The sequence below is a fragment of the Macrobrachium nipponense genome, chromosome 25 (genome assembly GCF_015104395.2).
Source record: "Macrobrachium nipponense isolate FS-2020 chromosome 25, ASM1510439v2, whole genome shotgun sequence".
Classification (NCBI taxonomy): Eukaryota; Metazoa; Arthropoda; class Malacostraca; order Decapoda; family Palaemonidae; genus Macrobrachium; species Macrobrachium nipponense.
In genome coordinates, this window is record NC_087214.1 from 35,096,698 (window position 1) to 35,115,786 (window position 19,089).

General features: G+C 42.1%; 1 protein-coding gene across 1 annotated transcript in view; it reads left to right on the top strand.

Annotated features, from left to right (window-relative positions):
• The window catches only part of LOC135199346 (ribonuclease Oy-like), an 80,098-nt gene that overhangs the window by 16,654 nt on the left and 44,355 nt on the right, over positions 1-19,089 (top strand).

The window sequence follows — 19,089 nt, forward strand, 5'->3', positions numbered from 1 at the left end:
AGGCGCCAAGAGCCTGGTAGGCTTGTTTTTCGTATGGCAGGCGCAGTTCGCCTGGTAGCCGCTCTCCTTGGCCATAGGCGCCAAGAGCTGATAGATTTTCTTCTTCAAACAGGCGCTCTGCACCTGACGCCGCCTGACTCCTTTTAGGCTTCAAGGATCTGGGAAAACGCACTCCTCCAGACAAGAAGGATGTTGCAAGTAGACACTTGCCTGAAGCATTGTCTCCAAGACGTATACGTCAACTGCCTCTAGAGACTCCTTTAAGGATAGTCGCGCCTCTAAGGATCAGGAGGGCTCTTTCGGCTCAGGAGGAACAGGACCCCTCAGATAGAAGAAGGACCAAAAGACCGCCTCAGTTTCCTCCTATAAGAACTAACAGAGTTACTCCTGCAAGAGTTTGGAGATATCCTTTCTCCTGTGGCTCCCCCTTCTCCTCTTTCGTTATTCTCCACTTCGAAGACGTCGAAGGTTTCGTCTTGTGTAAGGATGAAACCTACTGTTTTCCATGAAGAAGGCGCTGAGAGGTTTTTTTGGGGAATGGCTCCTTTTTCGAAGGAAGAGAAAGGGAAGACGGTTTTTTTTTCTTTCCCTCCGTCTAAAACTGACGCAGATTGGGATTCTGGTACGAATCGGGAGAAACCTTTAGGCCTCGCTCTCCCTTCGTCTGCGGACTCGGACTTCTCCTCATTAGTGGATGCTGCTCGTCGTTCCGCCCTCTTGTCCGCCAAGACTACGTGGGGAATGAACGAACTGGACCACTTACTGAAGGGAATGTTTCCGAGTCCTGGAAGTTTTCAACTTCCTTGATTGGTCTTTAGGTGTGCTGGCTAATAAGACCAAGACCCCAGATGCTCTGTCTCCTGAAGATCTTAACTGTGTACTCACTTGCATGGATAAAGCAGTGAGAGACGGATCGAGTGAAGTCTCCTCACTGTTTGGAGCTGGAGTGCTTAAGAAACGTCGGTCTACTGTTCGTTTCTCACGAAGGCAGTGTCTCATGCACAAAGGGCATCGCTCTTGTATGCTCAACTCTCTCCTCTTCTGTTCCCCAAGAAAATTATCCCAGATGTCTCGAGTGCCCTTTCAGCTAAGGCTACTCAGGACATGTTAAGCCCAGGCGGCCAGGGAAACCTCGCTCTGTCTTCCAACCCAAGACCAAGAAGAGACTCCTCTGAGACAGGAGCCCTTTCGAGGAGGACCCGCTGTCAGAGGTTCTGCAACCAGAGGGACTAGACCTTTTAAGAGAGGTAAAACCTTCTCTAAGTCAGTCAGAGGGAAGAAATAGCGGTCAAGGACTCCAGACATCAGTGGTGCCAGACTACTGAAATTTTGCGACGTCTGGGCCCCACAAAGGGGCGGACCAATTGGTCCCTATCGATTGTCAGCAAAGGATACCTCATTCCCTTCTCGTCAAGACCACCATTGACGACAACTCCGAGGGAGTTGGTAGCCAAGTACAAGGACCCCATCATGAATCAAGCCCTTTCTCTAGCAGTAGATCTCATGCTAGAGAAGGAGCTATAGAACTAGTGAAAGATCCCCGCTCTGCGGGCTTTTACAACAGACTTTTCCTAGTTCCGAAGAACTCAGGAGGATGGAGACCGGTGTTGGATGTAAGCGCCCTGAACGTCTTTGTGGAAAGAGGAAGTTCGCCATGGAGACAACTTCCTCAGTGTTAGCGCTCTTCGTCCGGGGGAGGGGACTGGATGGTGTCTCTAGACCTTCAGGACGCTTACTTTCATGTGCCGATCCATCCTTCTTCACGGAAGTATCTACGATTCATGATGGGAGGAAACATCTTCCAATTCAAGGCCTTGTGCTTCGGCCTATCACTGCACCCCAAGTTTTCACGGGGTTAATGAAAAACGTGGCGCAGTGGCTACATTTGGAGGGATGAGGGTGTCGCTTTATCTCGACGACTGGCTAATCAGAGCAGAGTCTCAAGAAAGATGTCTGGAGGACCTTCAAAAGACCCTTACATTGGCAAGTTCGCTGGGAACTTCTGGTGAACTTCCAGAAGTCTCAATTAATCCCCAGTCAAGAGAGGATCTATCTGGGATTCGGATAGCTTCTCTGGCTTTTCGGGCTTTTCCGTCGCCAGAGAGATAGCTCGTTGCTACGAGAAAATAACGACCTTCCTAGAGAAAGATGCATGCACAGCGAGGGAGTGGATGAGTCTGCTGGGGACACTCTCCTCGCTGGAGCAATTCGTTTCTCTAGGAAGGTTGCATCTCAGGCCTCTACAGTTCTTCCTATACCAGAACTGGAGGCGTCTCTCCCTAGATCTGGAGTTCTCCTTCAAGATCTCAAGAGAAATCAAGAGAGACCTTCGGTGGTGGAACGACCCACTTCGATTTGTGGAAGGAATGTCTCTCTACATGCCGAAACCCCAACCATGTGTTGTTTTCCGACGCATCGGAGGCAGGTTGGGGAGCGACACTCGGGACAAGAGAAGTGTCAGGCACCTGGAAGGGGGATCAGGTGTCCTGGCACATCAACAGAAAGATTTTGATGGCAGTCTGGATGGCAATTGAAAGCCTTCGCCAACCCCCGCTCCAGAATGCAGTAGTGCAGGTCAATTCGGGACAACACAACAGCCTTGGCGTACATCAAGAAACAGGGGGGACGCACTCCTTCTCCCTGTACGAAACACCGCAAGGGATCTTCTGCTGTGGTCTCAAACGAGGAAGATCAGTCTTCTCACCAGATTCGTACAGGGAGAAAGGAACGTCAGGGGCCGATCTCCTGAGCAGGAAGAATCAACTCCTGCCTTCCGAGTGGACCCTCCACTCAGAAGTATGCCAGGACCTGTGGAGAAGATGGGGCAGACCTCACATCGATCTCTTTGCAACAGCAAAGAACGCAAGAATCGAACTTTATTGCTCCCCCGATCTCAGACCCAGGAGCAGTTTCAGTGGATGCGTTTCTCCTAGATTGGACAGGGCTAGACGTATACGCCTTTCCCCCTCAAAGTACTAGGACAAACCCTCAAGAAATTTGCTATCTCGGAGAGGACAAGAATGACGCTAGTAGCTCCGTTCTGGCCCGCCCAAGATTGGTTCACAGAGGTACTGGAATGGTTGGTGACTTTCCAAGAGCACTTCCACAAAGACAAGATTTGCTCAACACTTTGACAGGTATCACAGAAACCTCCCCGCTCTCAATCTGACTGGCTTTCGACTGTCAAAGTCTTGTCAGACGCGAAGGGGTTTTCGACAAAAGCGCTAAGGCTATCGCCTCAGCTAGAAGACCTTCGACCCTTAAAGTCTACCAGTCGAAGTGGGACGTCTTTCGCCGTTGGTGCAGGAACCAGAAGTTTTCCTCTTCCAGTACCTCTGTGACTCAGATAGCAGATTTCCTAGTTTTCCTCAGAGAAAAAATGCGGTTTGGCAGTATCTACTATCAAAGGATACCGTAGCATGCTGGCTGCGGTGTTCAGACATAGGAAATTTAGATCTTTCGAATAACAAAGATCTTCATGATCTATTAAGATCTTTTTGAATCTTCCAAAGAAAACTTCGAACGAAGTTCCAAGTTGGAATCTGGATGTGGTTTCTTCGTTTCCTGAGGCCACTAGGTTTGAACCACCACATTTAGCCTCCTTCAAAGATCTCCACGAGGAAAGCTCTCTTTCTCATGGCTTTAGCATCTGCTAAAAGGGTTAGTGAGATTCATGCCCTAGAAGGAAGGGTAGGTTTCAAAGGAGATTCTGTGGTTTGTTCCTTCCTTCCTTCGTTTTTAGCAAAAAATGAGAACCCCCTCAAATCCTTGGCCAAGGAACTTTGAGGTTCGTGGTTTTGTCTGCCCTAGTATTGGGGAAGAAAACCTGAAAGAACTCTTTGCCCTGTTAGGAGTTTAAAATACTACCTTCAGAAGAAGAAAACCCCTTAAGGGCATTGAGGGACAGACTATGGTGCTCTGTAAAGGACCCCGCAGCAGACCATTGTTCGAAAAATGCGCTGTCTTTCTTCATTAGAAGTGTTGTGAAAGAAGCACATAGATCTTGTGATGAAGAACATTTCAAGCTCTTAAAAGTCAAGGCTCATGAAGTGAGAGCAATAGCCACTTCCTTGGCCTTTAAGAAGAATATGTCTCTTCAGAATCTGATGAAAACTACATTCTGGAGATGTAATTCAGTATTCGCCAACCACTACCTAAAAGAACGTCAGTATTACGTATGACGAGTGCTTGCGTTAGGCCCGTACGTATCGGCGGATTCGGTGCTGGGGCAGGGAGCTGGAACATATCCTTAGTAGTTTTTTTTCCCTTGTTTTTTTTTTTGGTAATTGAGTTCATATGGTTGTATGAAAATGTGCAGGTAGGCATCTTTTTTTCGTTTTCGTAATGCTAATAACGTTAGTTTGGTTAGGTGATCGGATTTTGGTTTGAAGCTCCCTGCGTTGGTAGTGACAGGTTCTGTCCATAGAAGAGGGCGAACCCCCATTGACATGATCCGACTTGGATTCTACTAAGTAAGCGGATATCAAGTCCCGTTAGTAAGACCAAAGAGTCTTTTCAGCTGTAGGTCACGCCCTCGCTGTAGCTCTTATGGCTATGCAGACTAATAGACAGTATCTATGAAGTCTTCAGCCTAAACAGGTAAGAACCAAGGTTATGTTTATCCTACAACAGGTGTTGTTTACCTTTTCTTTGTTATTTTCTGTCTTGTACCCTCCACAAGGGTGTCAATCAGCTAAGTATATGTCTGACAGGAAAGTTCATGTAACAAAATGATATTGTTATTTTACAATAAGTTTTGTACATACTTTACCTGGCAGACTATACGATTGATGGCCCGCCCAGCCTCCCCTCAGGAGACAGGTATAAGAGAGAAAAATCTGGCAAGAAAGGTATGATGGTTCTTACCCCGCCTCCCACCCCAGCGGCGGTAAGGTAGATCACCTGACCTACCTGTCGCGTTAGCCGCGAGTTTTGAATTCTGTCGTGACGTCAGAGACGTAAGCTAAGTATAGTCTGCCAGGTAAGTATGTACAAAACTTTATTGTAAAACCCCAAATAACAATATCATTTTATTAGTTCAAACTCAAGAAAAAACCCACTAAAAATGCTTATACCTTTTTTTTTTTTAGTTTTATTACAAGAAGTGCATTTAACCATGAAATTAATATGAAAATACAGTAATTTGTGGATATTTTTCATAGAAAAATACAGCAAATACCCAAAATTCCAGCGAATGATAGGTAGATATGGCCCATAGAGAAATCTGCAACAACAGGAGTCCACTTTTGCTGAGAATGCAAATACGAGAGAGCACTGTACATCTTTCTCTATCAGTAGTTGCTGAATTCCATGCAGAAATTGACGAATATAGAGTGGGTATGAGTTACCAAAACTTTTCAATGTAACTTATGTTCAAAATCATGTGATACACTTCAAAAACTATTAGGTAAACATTTAGATTGTAGTTTTAATTATCATTAACCTACTTTGTGAAATTTACCCATAGTGCTAAATACCTATGTATAATAAATCTAAAATGCCATAGTTCGGCTACTTTTTGTATGAGAGAGAACATATCAAAAATAATCTTATCAGATTTTCACTAGTATCATTATCTGAATTACAGTGGACCCCCATATTCGCATTCTCGAGATTTATGGACTCGTGTATTCAAGGATTTCTCTATGGACCATATCTACTCATTATTCGTGTATTCGCTGTATTTTTCTATGAGAAATATCCACAAATTACTGTATTTTCATATCAATTTCATGATTCAATGCACTTTTTGTAATAAAACTATTAAAAAAAACAAATAGAAGCATTTTAGTGAGTTTTTCTTGAGTTTGAAACAAACAAAATAGGTCAATTCTTAAGATTTATATAGGGGTTCTAGTATTTGCAGATTCTAGCTACTATTTGTGGTGGTTCTGGAATGCATCCCCCATGAATAAGGGAGGTCCACTGTATCTATATTTACAAATGCTACTGGGATAATACAATTCTATTTCTCTGGGAATCTTGTCACGAATATATTTTCCACAAGAGAGAAGTCGATTTCTGAAGTTACTGAGACATGGTCATTCAATTGATAAAAGCCTTTTAGGCAATGAGGGCTTACCTTCACCTGTCTTTAAGAAGCCATGTTAAGACGGGTATGGCTTATCGTAATCAGCATGGGGTTATCTCCCATCATCTTGGCTTGTACCCATCCTCCCATAAGTAGTTACCAAAGTTAGCTCACATTTTTTTCTCCCATACTATATTACATCATTCCTGCTATATATTTGTTTCAAAAAGAAAAATTATTCCGGGCATGGTGGCATTGCACAAGATTTGGTAACTCCTTGCAAGTAAATTTAATGAAGCTTCTTCATTTAATTTATCATTCTGATCATTACCATGCACATGTTTGTATGTTGAAACCCAACATAAGTGTTTTTACTTATGTTGGGTTCTAGCTAATGAGAGAGACTCATCAGAAATCAAAACCAAGACTTTTGCAACAGACAGCTAATAAAAGAATGTCCCAGGTTATGTAACATAAGTAAAATAAAAGCTTGCATTTATGGTACTTAAAAGATATTATAGTTTTAGATAATGAGTTTTATGTCCTGTCATTCATTGTGTGTATTGTAATTATATTTTAATTTTCATGATTACCTTTCAGAGGTTCCAGATTCGGCCCCTTACCATGAAGCTTGCGTTTTTAGCCATAGTTCTCCTTCAACCGCCTTGCTAGTGCATGGCAGGTATGTAATAGTATACATAGTTTTTGCACTGAAGTGGTCCCGATTTTTTTAAATAACCAAACAGTGACCTCTTCAAATAGATTCTGTATTTGCATATTTCTGTGTAAAATTCAGTAACCTCCAAAAGACTGTTGCATCAGTAGTAGAACTAAAGACCTGTAATACAGTATACAGGCAGTCCCCGGTTATCGGCAGGGGATCCGTTCTCGGAGGGGTGCTGATAAGCGAAAACCACCATTAACTGAAATTCGGTGATTTATGGCGGCATGATGGCACTTATGGTGCCAGTATCCGGTTATCAGTGCCTCTGTTAGGTATGTTACGGTGCTTTATGGTCCACCATAAGGAGCCGATAACTGGAACCCGGCCCATTATGCGGCCATAAATCGCTGATTTTATGGCGCTTGACATGCTCCGTAAAACCGGATCGCTGATAACCGAGTCCGCCGATAACCAGGGAGTGCATGCATGTATGGCATTAGTTCTAGCTCTGTACACTCTGCACCTGATGCTTTCATCTTTCTCCATAAGTGAAAGGTGAAATCTAAACTACTGGTTCGTATGGTACAAAGCATCAAAATTATTTTTATTCTAAATATATTATTCTACTTATCTGAATTATGCTTATGTACATGGTTATAAAGTATCATAAATTCATTTTCAGGTCATCTTGGTACAAAAATGTTGAGTGGGATGTACTGATATTTACTCAACAAATGGCCCCATCACAGTTGCATCAGTCACCTGTCTCACAATCCTCACTCGTCGTGCAACATTTTCCCAAATATGACGTCATGGACAGTTCATGGGATCTGGTAAGCAGTAATACTCTATCTGAATTATTTTTCATCAGGCTTCGGCACCAAGTCAGTCATTTTTCTCAGTGGTAAGCATTTTGTTGACCCTGGATTTGAAAAAAATTATTACAAAATCTCAGTTTGGAAGTTCTAAAATGACCCTTTGAAATGCCTTGGACTATCTAACCAGTTATGCTTGTTTCATTCACTCAGGTGCATCAATCATTCATTGAATGTTAGAGTTTCACTACTGGCAATTTTGAAAGGTTATGATTGATTACCCCTTATTTTTCTGTACCTTTTGTTTTAAAAAAGTAGAGTTCAAGTCTCTTTATAAGGTATTGTTTGTTAATGGTACAATATCAATATGGGTACGTATGTTGATTGCCAGAAAGATGCGTTTCAAAGCAAAATCCATCCAAAATTAGCAGCTCCGTACAATTTTTAGAGGCATCTGTCTCAATTTCCTCGGGTAGAAATGGTGTATTCCGGTCTCTTTTTCAAAGACGAGTACTACTTTAATTTAACTTGATCATAAAAAATCACTGGACGATTGCAAGTGTGACGATTTCTAAGTATTTCAAGACTAGTGAGAGTTTACTGTACTGGGAGGACATCGGCTGTGTACTACTCTGATTAGAAGGAAGCACCTGAGAGACGGGTATAGTTCTTCTTGTAGTCAGTGAGTTGACCTGGTCAGGCTTCACTCACAATGGACACCATGCCAAGGAGTCTACAAGTGTAAATGTTGCACTTGCTTATTGCACTAGTGAATTTATTCTGGTTTTTATCATGTTCATTTGATCTCTGCTGTAAACAGAACACATCTATGTATGAAATTGTGTTATGGTTGGAGGAAAAGGTTTATAAGTGATTCAGAGAAATAATTATTTTGTTGCACAGTTGAGATGGTTAGAGATGAGGAACAGTTGATAAGAAAAGCCATAAATATGGAAGTAGCAAGATAAAAGACCAGAAGGAAGGAAATCATTGAAAAAAGGGCAAAGACGAACACCTGACCTGGTGGGAGCTTAGACAGTAGAGCAGGAGAGAACTTCTTTTATGTCGGACCCCACGAAGGGAAAAGCCGACGCAAAGAATTGAGGATAGCGACATTTTTGTATGGGTCGTAGATGATAATGATTTGATGCATTTTCTATGAAAAGACACTCAGACAGATCTCATATGGATGATCTTGCATCTGTTAGAGTTTCAAGACTAAACAGCAAAATGGCTAGACTTGGCAAATGCCTTTGTTAAGGAAGTATAGCTTGTACATATCTTCACCATTTTCCCTCCCTACCTGTTCACAATAGTTTGATTCCCGTTTGCTTGCCCTGTTTCAAGGCGGGTTGGAAAAAGTCCACAAATTCACATACTCCTTAAAGTCCTGATTTTAATTATACAAAGTCAGAAGAGTTGTGCTTCCTTTGGCAGCTAAAAATAGCATTACCATGGCCTCAGTTTACAAGCTGAAAGGCTACTGTAACATTGCCTTACTCCTCCCCAACAGTAAGCCAAGAAAATTTGGCTGCAAGAAGCTTGACCCATCTGGATCAGGAAAAGTTCCAAATGAGAACGAAAAGCACAGCACAGAACAAAAATGCGTTTGACGCTAACGATGCTATCGAAAGGAATGGCGCCAGAGACACTCACTGTAGTAGTAGCGGGTAGCGGGGTGGGCTTTGGTTCGGCTCCTCTGTTGGACCGGGGATTTTGGCGGAGAAGGAAGCTAATTGGCAAGGGACCTCTGGTAGTGGTTTCCAATCGCTCTTTTACTATACCGACACCTTTATTAAAAGGTGAGCGAGCCAGAATATTCTGGCACTATTGTTTCTCTTTTTTCTCTGGTATATATAGCAATAATTATGCCTTAGAAATGAGGATCAAGGATACATTTCACTGGGCGACACAGGTCATTTATTTTTAATTATTTTTATTATTTATATTTATTTATTTATTTTTTTATTTTTATTTATTTATTTGTTTATTTTTATTTATTTATTTATTTTTATTATTCTTATTTATCTTTATTTATCTATTTATCTTTTTTTATTTATTTTTATTTATTATTTATTAATTTTTCATTCATTTATTTTTAAAAATTTATTTTTGGTTTTTGTTTTTTTATTTATTTTTATTATTTAGTATTTATTTTTTATTTATTTATTCATTTTATTTTTACTTATTTTTTTATTTTATTTTTATATCTATTTATTTATTTTATTTATTTTTTTTTTTTTTTTATTTTTTTTTTTTTTTATTTTAATTTTATTTATTTTGTTTATTTTATTTATTATTTATGTAATATATTTATTTTTATTTTATTTTTTATTTTTTTATTTATTTATTAATTTTTATTTATTTATTTTATTTATTATGTCATTTATTTATTTATTTGTTTTTATTAATCCATTAATTTTTATTTATATATTTATTTATTTATTTATTATTTTTATTTATTTAATTATTTATTTTAATTTTTGATTTTTTATTTATTATATATATATATTATTTTCATTTTCATTTATTTATTTATTTATTTATTTTTATTTATTTATTCATTATTATTTATTTATTTATTTAGTTATTTTTTTTATTTATTTAGTTATTCTTTATTTATTTTTTATTTCTTATTTATTATATTTTTATTTTTATAATATTTATTTATTTTATTTTATTTTATTTTTATTTTCAATTTTTTATTTTAATCATTGCCCTTTATTAAAAGGTGAGTAAGCCAGATATTCTGGCACTATTGTTCTCTTTTTTCTCTGTATATATAGCAATATTTATGCCTTAGAATGAGGATCAAGGATACATTTCACTGGGCGACACAGGTCATGCCCAGAAATAAATTTTTCCTCCGTCAAAATCCCTTAAGAAGGAATTGATGAATAATCTATTCAACTCAGCTGTTAGGTGAAGAGGAGGCACCCTTAGTTTGTGAAAGATGTAATCTAGTCAATATTGGTAACAGAGAGAACTTGCATTTTTTAGTGGTGCAGTTCCGACAGGAGTATAATCAGGGTCAAATGCCCTGGCAGTCTTGCAAGATGCCAAAATCCTTTCCACCTTATGAACACAGAATATTTAAAGTATCCTTTGATTTGACAGGGGTAGAAAAGGTGTACCAGGGAGACTTGAAGAGTAAGCGAATGATTAGATGGGTAGAAATGGACCAGAGAGATTGGAGCTGCCAAGAGAACAGGTTACTTGAAAGTAAGAGCCAAAGGGTATGGACTTTTCACTAAAACAAGATGTAATATAGTAGAAAAGTTGAATTACGTAAATTGTTAAGAACTTTATATTAGCAAAGGACCAGAATTCTCAGTAAGAGGAAACCTATTGTTTTGAGGCAGTCAAAGTAAAGGTTAGAATGAAAGTTACAGCAGAAGAGGGAACATATGTCACGGCTATCATCCATGGAAAGTCAAAGGTAAAAGCTCATGTCAGGCTGTTGGGAAGTCAGAGCACCAAAGCAGAGTGGTGTTTGGAGGAAATTGAAGAGGAAGTGGTAAGTATGAAGTTTAATGACCTTATGATGGAAGGTTTGAGGTTTACAAAAAACAAATGATGCATAGTCTTACTGATCAGGAGCTTATAGGGTGGTTGGTAATCTGTTCCTTCCTCATTGACAAACAAGAGGCAATTGCCTCGTTTCATCCTGCTCCAAGAGCTGTTAGAGCAGACACTCTCAATGTAGTGTACACTGAAGTTCCTTAGGTAGATAACCTTAGCCTGTGGTGGAGAGGATAGCAAGAATGCGTGGCAAGAGGTAAGATAACTGAGCTAAGGACCAAATTTGGTGGAGTTGACGCACATCAGCAGAAGTGGGGAATATTGTTAGAAATTGGAAGAGGAATTTTTAATAAAAGGGGATCCCAGAGAGATCTGGGGGAACCACACATCAGATCATAAGGTATGGTGGTGTTACATTCAACACAGATAGACAAGCAGCTGCAGAGACTGGTAAAAGATTGTATGTAAAAAGAGATAATATAAGTCCCAGTTAACAAGAGATACTGAAGGATGATAGATTGGTGAGGTATTTACTTAGAAGTGGTCGGAGGGAGGAGGATTTGAATACCAAAAAAGTGTTGATTACAGAAGGTGGAAAAAATGTTGGATTGTCAGTAATTTTGTATTTAGGAAGAGATATATTGAATGCAAGACAGGAGTGGCACAGTGTTTGTATGTAGGGACAGATGACATAATTTCGACAATTCTACTTAAGGGTATGAAGTGGCTGATGTCGCCAAGGGGCTCATCCTTGATTCAGCAATGAAAGGATGAATATGTCAGAAAATGTGTGGTTTTCCTTGGTACAATCCTCCTTCAAGAAGTCACTTACTCACCCTTGATGACAAAATAACTGGATATACAGTGAACATCCAACATTAAATAAATGATATTTTGCCTGCTGAATTACTGCCAACCAAAATATTTTGCTTGTTAAATTCATTGCTTCTGTCTACGGTTTGATTTTGACCATTTTCTTCTTTGTGAATAATTTTGTATGTGCATAAACAGTGTGCGAGATGTTTTTCCTGTTCGCACAGGATATTGCATAGTGTATTTCTAAAGTTGTTTATTAAGTCTTATTTTTATAATGCTATTAACATCAGAGACATGTAACATGATTGAAATATTTACAGAATCAAGGAGACATGGAAGGCTAAGATGTTATGGCATCAGTTACTACTTGTTTTATATGAACAAAGGTGAAAAGGTTGTGGTTTCCTATTTTTAAGCTCCTCATCCAGGACTTCTGTCTCCCTGATTTTGTTGAATTCTTGATCTAAATTGTTTGGGCTGGCAAATTCTGAATGCCTCAAATACATTGAAGAGCAAATTGTTTGTTTCCATTTGAATGCTATAAGCTGATCTGATCAGTGATGTAATGTCAACATGCCTGCTCAAAAGTCAGTTTTCTCACTATATGTCAGCCTGAATTCCTCTTCAATGATAAATACATTTAAGAAAGGAAATACATTTAAGAAAGGCATTCTTGGATTTTTTCTGCTTCTACGGCAAGTTTGATAGATGCAACCAATTCATTTCATATTTTTGGGGGTTCACAACTTACATAATTTCACCATTCAGTTCATTTCAACTTTAATTTCTCCCATATTTTGTTTCATAAACTTTGCCCCCTTTATGTAGTATCTTATCACTTCTTGTCCTTTCCTCCTTTAGAATAAGAATTTCTTTTTTCTTTCCCCCTGCTTGGCTAAGATTTGGATTCCAGTTCACCCATATTATCTTCTTTGCTTTTGTCACCTGCCAGATGGCCACCCTCTCTGTTTTCCCTCACGTCCTCTACCAGAGCTTGAAGACTATTCTCCTCCTTTGACCATTTTCCATCTTATTTCAGCATCTCACTGTGCAGATGCCACAGCACACAGTTTATATGCATGCCCTCTCTGGTTTCACTAAAGACTGACAGCTTTTCTTTATAGCCAGTTTCCATAACCTATGCTTTTAACTCTCTTTTGTGTTCTCACCATCAGTAGTATCTTGACTCTTAGTTCAGCATGCAGTAGTCTGTGTCACGTTAGCCACGTCTTGCATGGTTCAACCGTACAAACCTTTCTATTGGTGTCTCGTGCATACTTTCCATCATCATAAATTTCAGCCTGTGTTGCGGCTTTGCCGCTCCCGTGACATTCATTGATACTGTATACGTATAGGTTTTTCTAGACATTGTCTTTGGCAACTTTATTCCTTAGCTGTGAGGGGCTTGCTTGTATTTTCTCCCATGGCATCTGTCTTCAGTGCTGTATCCTTGCATCATAGCCCATGACCAGTCTTGTTCCATTATGCCCATAAGGTCTCGCTTTTCTAGTTCACAGTTGTTTTTGGTAATACATTCCAAACTTTTTCTTCTGGTTTGCATGTTGGTTGGTAGTGTGTATAGTACTAACAACACTACACTCCCTCTTCCCAAGGATTATTTTAGCGTCATTAACCATTTTATTTATTTACATTTCTCATTTCTATCACAACTTTCAGTATTCCAGTCTCTCTTGTTGTGCCTTTGTACATCTTTGTTACCATACGTATTCTGTCTATTGGTGGGGGGGGGGGGGGGGGAAGGGAGGCCCTTCTGCCCTCATACCTAACCTCCTAAATACAACGAATTTTCACGTTCCATCTTGCCGTCATCTGCACCATCCCACTTTTCCTCTTTCCCACACTTTTTCCAACATTTGCTGTGCTCTTTGTCACTGAACTTGCTTTGCGTTTCCTCCCTACTCAACGGCTGCTTGTTGCTGGGGACCCCTTTCATTTGGAGATTTCATTGAGTTTGGTACTGTATCTCTTTTTACTATGAGTTTTGTGTGCCCTTACTGACAAATTCAACCACCCCCTTATGTCTGAGTTTGGGACTGACTGTTGATGGGTAATTGACTCATTGTGAGTTTTATAAACCAACAGGTTAAATGTTTGTAAGTAGAAACTTACCAAGAGAGTGAGAATGGCAGGAGATTAGAGTTATCAGTTACCAGGACAACCAGAGGTTGACCACGCTATTTATGAACCAGATGACCAGAGTGATCAACCTGAACTTGTTTATTTGCGAACAGAAGTTTTGTAGTACTTTGTTCGACAATGGATTGAAGGTTAGTGTTGCGCTTAGATCAGTCGTTGCTATGATTGTGGCTAATGAATTGCAGAACTCGTCTTCCAGAGCAGCTTAATCTAGGAGATGAAAGCAATGAATGTGAGTTCATTGTTGTCAATAAAAACCAGCTTTCTTATAGACTTAACTTTCATTGTTGGATTTTTGTGGAATATTTGTTTTGTCAAAAGTAGGAAGAACATCTGTTACAGGGTTCTGACCAGCAATATAATACGTAAGGTTTTGCTGGAGAAATATTATAGTAGTAGTCCTGAATTCTATACTTGATGTAAGATCTTATTAGAAACTACTAAATAATTGCTTTCATTTTCATAATGAGAAGGAAGAGGAGTCCCCAAGTTTCTCATTGTACTGTACGTCAACAATCAGACCAGAATCAAACCACAAAATTCTCATCCAAAAATTCTCCATAGAGGCACTACCTACAGTTTCATTTTTTTGGTGTATTGTAGATGGTACCAAATGTTCCTTGCAGCATTCCTTCAGCTGCAACGCTTTTTACTTCTTAGTCTCGATCTGTTCCCTGTGGTCTCTTCCCACCTTGCTGTCCCAACTTCTTCTATTAAAACTTCGCTCAAGTTTTCACAACTTACTGAGAAAACGTCTTGGGAGTCTCTAACGATAATCGGCAAGAGATTAGCGTATCAAAAGTATATCTTGAAAGATTATCCTGTGAGTGAATGTCAATTTGTTCATGCAACTTACCTGTCAGATATATATATAGCTGATAATTTCCGACACCGACAGAATTTAAAACTTACGACACACGTAGTGGGAGTCAGGTGGTTAGTACCCATTCCCCGCCGCTGGGAGGCGGGTATCAGGAATCATTCCCATTTTCTATTCATAATTTTTCTGTCGCCGTGTTGTGAACATCTGTTTACAGCACCTCCGTCTGGATTTGGAAACTTTTTGCTACTTGAGTATCCCTTTTGGTTCTTTTTTGGATTAATTGATTGGATCGGTGGCTAGGCACACGTTATTAGTGGATTGATTTGATTTTGGTTTGGACTTTTCTTGGAATAATATGTCAGGGTCTAGTACAGCTAGCGCTAGGTTCTGCTCTAGAACTGGATTGTAGAGGTAGCTACTGAAAGCTTCAGTAGACCCACATACGGTATGTAAGAGTTGCAGGGAGCATGAATGTGTGTATGAAAGCCGTTGCAAGGAGTGCGAAAGACTAACAGATTCTGAGTGGAAGGCGTATGAGACCTATCTTAGGAAACTTGAAAAGGATAGGTTAAGGAGGTCTTCCTCCAGGAGTGTTTCAGGCGTGCAAGAAATTAATGTTTCTCCTGTTAACCCTCCATTCTGTTAATGCTCCTAACCCTGTAGTTTTGCCTCCGGGCCCTGAAGCAGTGCTGTAGAGAGTAATACTTTATCTTAATATTTGGAGTCGATTCGTAATCTAGAATCGAAAGTGTTGGCTCTTGAGAGCAAAAGTGACGTGCAAAAGTGCAGTGATACCCCTTGTGTAGTGGAGGGTGCGTCAGATCGGGGCCTCGTTTCGCCTCTAGGGCCCTGGCACTCTGCTTGACTCCCAGGACCTGGGGAGGGAGCAATGTCGAAAGCCGAAGGAGGGTTACAAGGAACCCCCACCGATCTGACGTGCCTTCGGCAGTTACTGATGAAAATCCCCAGACTGCCAGGGAGCGTGCGCGTGCACGTCTCCTCAAGGAGTGTTTTTCGTCATCGGAGGCTTCATCCCCACGTAAAGGGTGGAGTTCTCAAGGTGCTTCACGTCCGCTGAAAAGGACGGCGCGTAATGTTGACGCTTCACGTCCTATTTCTCCTCCTTTTGCTTTTGCGATCTTCGCCTGACAGTGCGTTCGCTGCTTTTCCGCCGCAGAAAAGGCGTAGAGAGTCTTCGGACTTGGATTCAGTTAGCTCGTACGAGCGATACAGTCGCTCCAGAGCTCGGGAAGAGGCAGTACCTGGGAGGAGGAGGGAGGCGTCCCCTCGCGCTCTCCTGCTCACAGGATCAGTCCCTCCCCGGAGCAGGAAGATTCGCCAAACAAGAGAATGATTCAGTCACTGCAGCAGCAACTTCAGGACGCTCTTGCTGCTAGAGGGTCTCTTCCGCGTCGTAGGAAGGATGAGAAGCTTCCTGTGAAGAAGTCAAGACCCGCTCTTTCTCCTCGCTCGCCTCTCTCTTCGTTCGAGTCTCCCTCTAGAGTTCGTTCTGCTCCCCAGCAGCTCTCTAGAGGAGGTGAGAAGTTCGCTTCTCGCTCTCAGGATGAAATATCTCCCGCTCGCAAGTCTTCGTATGTTCGCAAGCGAGTGATGGACGCTGAGCGCGCTTCTGTGCAAGTGGAGCGCGCTTCAGGTGCCGCCAAACGCGCACCTGTTGTTGATAAACGTGCACCAGTGAGCGGCAGCCGCTCGCTGACTGACGCTCGGCGCGCACCAGTGGAAGCCAAGCGTGCACTAGTGGACGCTCGGTGCGCGCCAGTGGACGCCAAGCGTGTGTTAGTAGATGTCGAGCGCGCACCTGTCGGCGCCAAACGTGCGGATTCGGACGCCAAACGCGCGCTGGTAGACACCAGTTCTTCACCAATGCAAGTTCAGGTGGATGAAGGAACCCTGCCTGTTCGTCAGTTTTCTTCAGAGTTTCCTCCTACTTCTCCAGTTTCTGAGGAAGGAGTTAGCGATGATTTAGTAGAAGCAGAGGAAGAACAGCAACCAGCTACTGTCTCATCGGACTATAAAGTTTTGATGCGTCTTCTACAGTCGGAGTTCGGAGAAACTTTTCAACCGGAAGCCCCTCGTACTCCTCCTTCTCAATTTTCTTCTTTTAAGGCAACGAAGACATCGGGTTTCATTAAAATGAAGAAGTCGCTTTCCACGAAGCAAGCGTTCCGGAAAGTCCATGAGTGGATGGAGAAGAGGAAAGCGTCAGGAAAGTCCTCTTTAGCTTTACCGCCTTCAAGACTCTGCGGTAAAGGAGGCATGTGGTATGAGACAGGAGACATAGGCGTTAAACTACCAGCCTCTGCTCAAGGTGACTTCGGGAGCATCGAGACGCCTCCAGAAGAGCCCTTCTGTCTTCATCAAAAGTCACTTGGACCCATAACGAGTTCGACTTTCACCACCTAAAAGGCCTCTTCAGGACTCTAGAGGTCTTCAACTTTCTCGACTGGTGTCTTGGAGTTTTAGATGCCAGGTCAAGCCATTGGAGTTCTGATACTAGTTAGTCTGGGGGAGCTGTCCAGGCGTTCTTTGTCTTGTATGGACAAGGCCGTCAGGGATGGTTCTGAGGAGTTGGCTACGCACTTTAGCTCGGGGATCTCAAGAAGAGAGCGCTCTTTTGTAACTTCACGGCCAAATCCGTCTCTCCAACGCAAAAGGCGGACTTGCTTTTCGCTCCTTTCTCAGACCATCTCTTCCCCCAGGCTATGGTTAAGGACATAGCTTCAAGCCTTCAGGAAAAGGCAACGCAAGATCTTCTGGCTCAGTCTTCTAGAAGGCCAGCAGCTGCTTCATCTTCTGGAGCTTCGTTTGCCAAGAAATCGAAGCCCTTTCGTGCTGGACCTTCCTCGAAAGCAGCCTCCCGAGGAAGAGGCTCTTCCAGAGGAAAAACCCTGCTCCGTCAAAGAGTAGGAAGTGATTCGGAAGTCCTTCAGACGCCGGTAGGAGCCAGGCTTCTTCGATTCGCGAAAGCCTGGGAAGAGAGAGATGCCGACCCTTGGTCGCTGGATGTCGTGAGGAAAGGGTACAGGATCCCGTTCTTGAAGTCACCCCGCTATCCTCCAAAGGATTTGTCTCCCTCTTATTGAGGAGAGAAGCAGAAAGTGCTTTTCGATCTGCTGGAACAAATGATCGAGAAGCAAGCGGTGGAACAGGTCTTCGACCTGGAATCGCCAGGGTTTTACAACCGCCTGTTCCTGGTGCCGAAACATTCGGGGGGGTGGCGACCCGTCCTCGATGTCAGCAGCCTAAATCTCTTCGTGATAAAGAAGAAATTCAAGATGGAGACGACTCAGTCGGTGCTGTCAGCTTTGAGACCGGGGGATTGGATGGTCTCACTAGACCTCCAAGACGCGTATTTTCACGTCCCCATCCATCCCCAATCAAGGAAATACCTGCGATTTGTCCTGAAGGGGAAGGTATTCCAATTCAGGGCACTTTGCTTCGGTCTGACCACAGCGCCGATGGTTTTTTCACCATTCTAATGAAGAACGTGGCAAGGCTGCTTCATTTGGAGAATATACGGATCTCTCTCTACCTAGACGACTGGCTTATTCGAGCTTCATCGCGGGAAACGGTGTCTGGAGGACCTGCACACGACCATGACGTTAGCAAAGTCCCTGGGGCTTCTGGTAAACCTCGAAAAGTCGCATTTGACTCCGTCTCAATCTTTAGTCTATCTGGGGATTCAGATGGACTCAGTGGCTTTTCGGGCTTTTCCGTCCCAGGGGCGACAACTTCAATGCTTGGAGAAAGTGGCGACCTTTCTGGGGAAGGAAACATGCTCGGTGAGGGAATGGATGAGTTTGCTGGGGACCATTTCCTCACTGGAGAAGTTTGTTTCTCTGGGAAGGCTGCACCTCAGACCTCTTCAATTCTTCCTAGCCAACAGTTGGAAGAACAAGCAAGATCTGGAGGCGATCTTGTGTTTAACGAGAGAGGTGAAGGATCACCTAAGTTGGTGGTCAGATCCTCGGAAGCTCGCGGAAGGGCTCTCCCTCAAACTTCGGAACCCCGACCTAGTGTTGTTTTCCGACGCGTCGTCCACGGGTTGGGGAGCAACACTTATAGGAGAAAGAAGTGTCGGGCACTGGAGAGGGGAACAGGTGTCCTGGCACATCAATCTGAAAGAGCTGTCAGCCATTTATCTGGATCTCAGGTTTTTCCAGGAAGAAGTATCCGGCAAAGTCGTTCAGATCAATTCGGACAACACCACAGCGCTGGCATACCTAAGAAATCAAGGGGG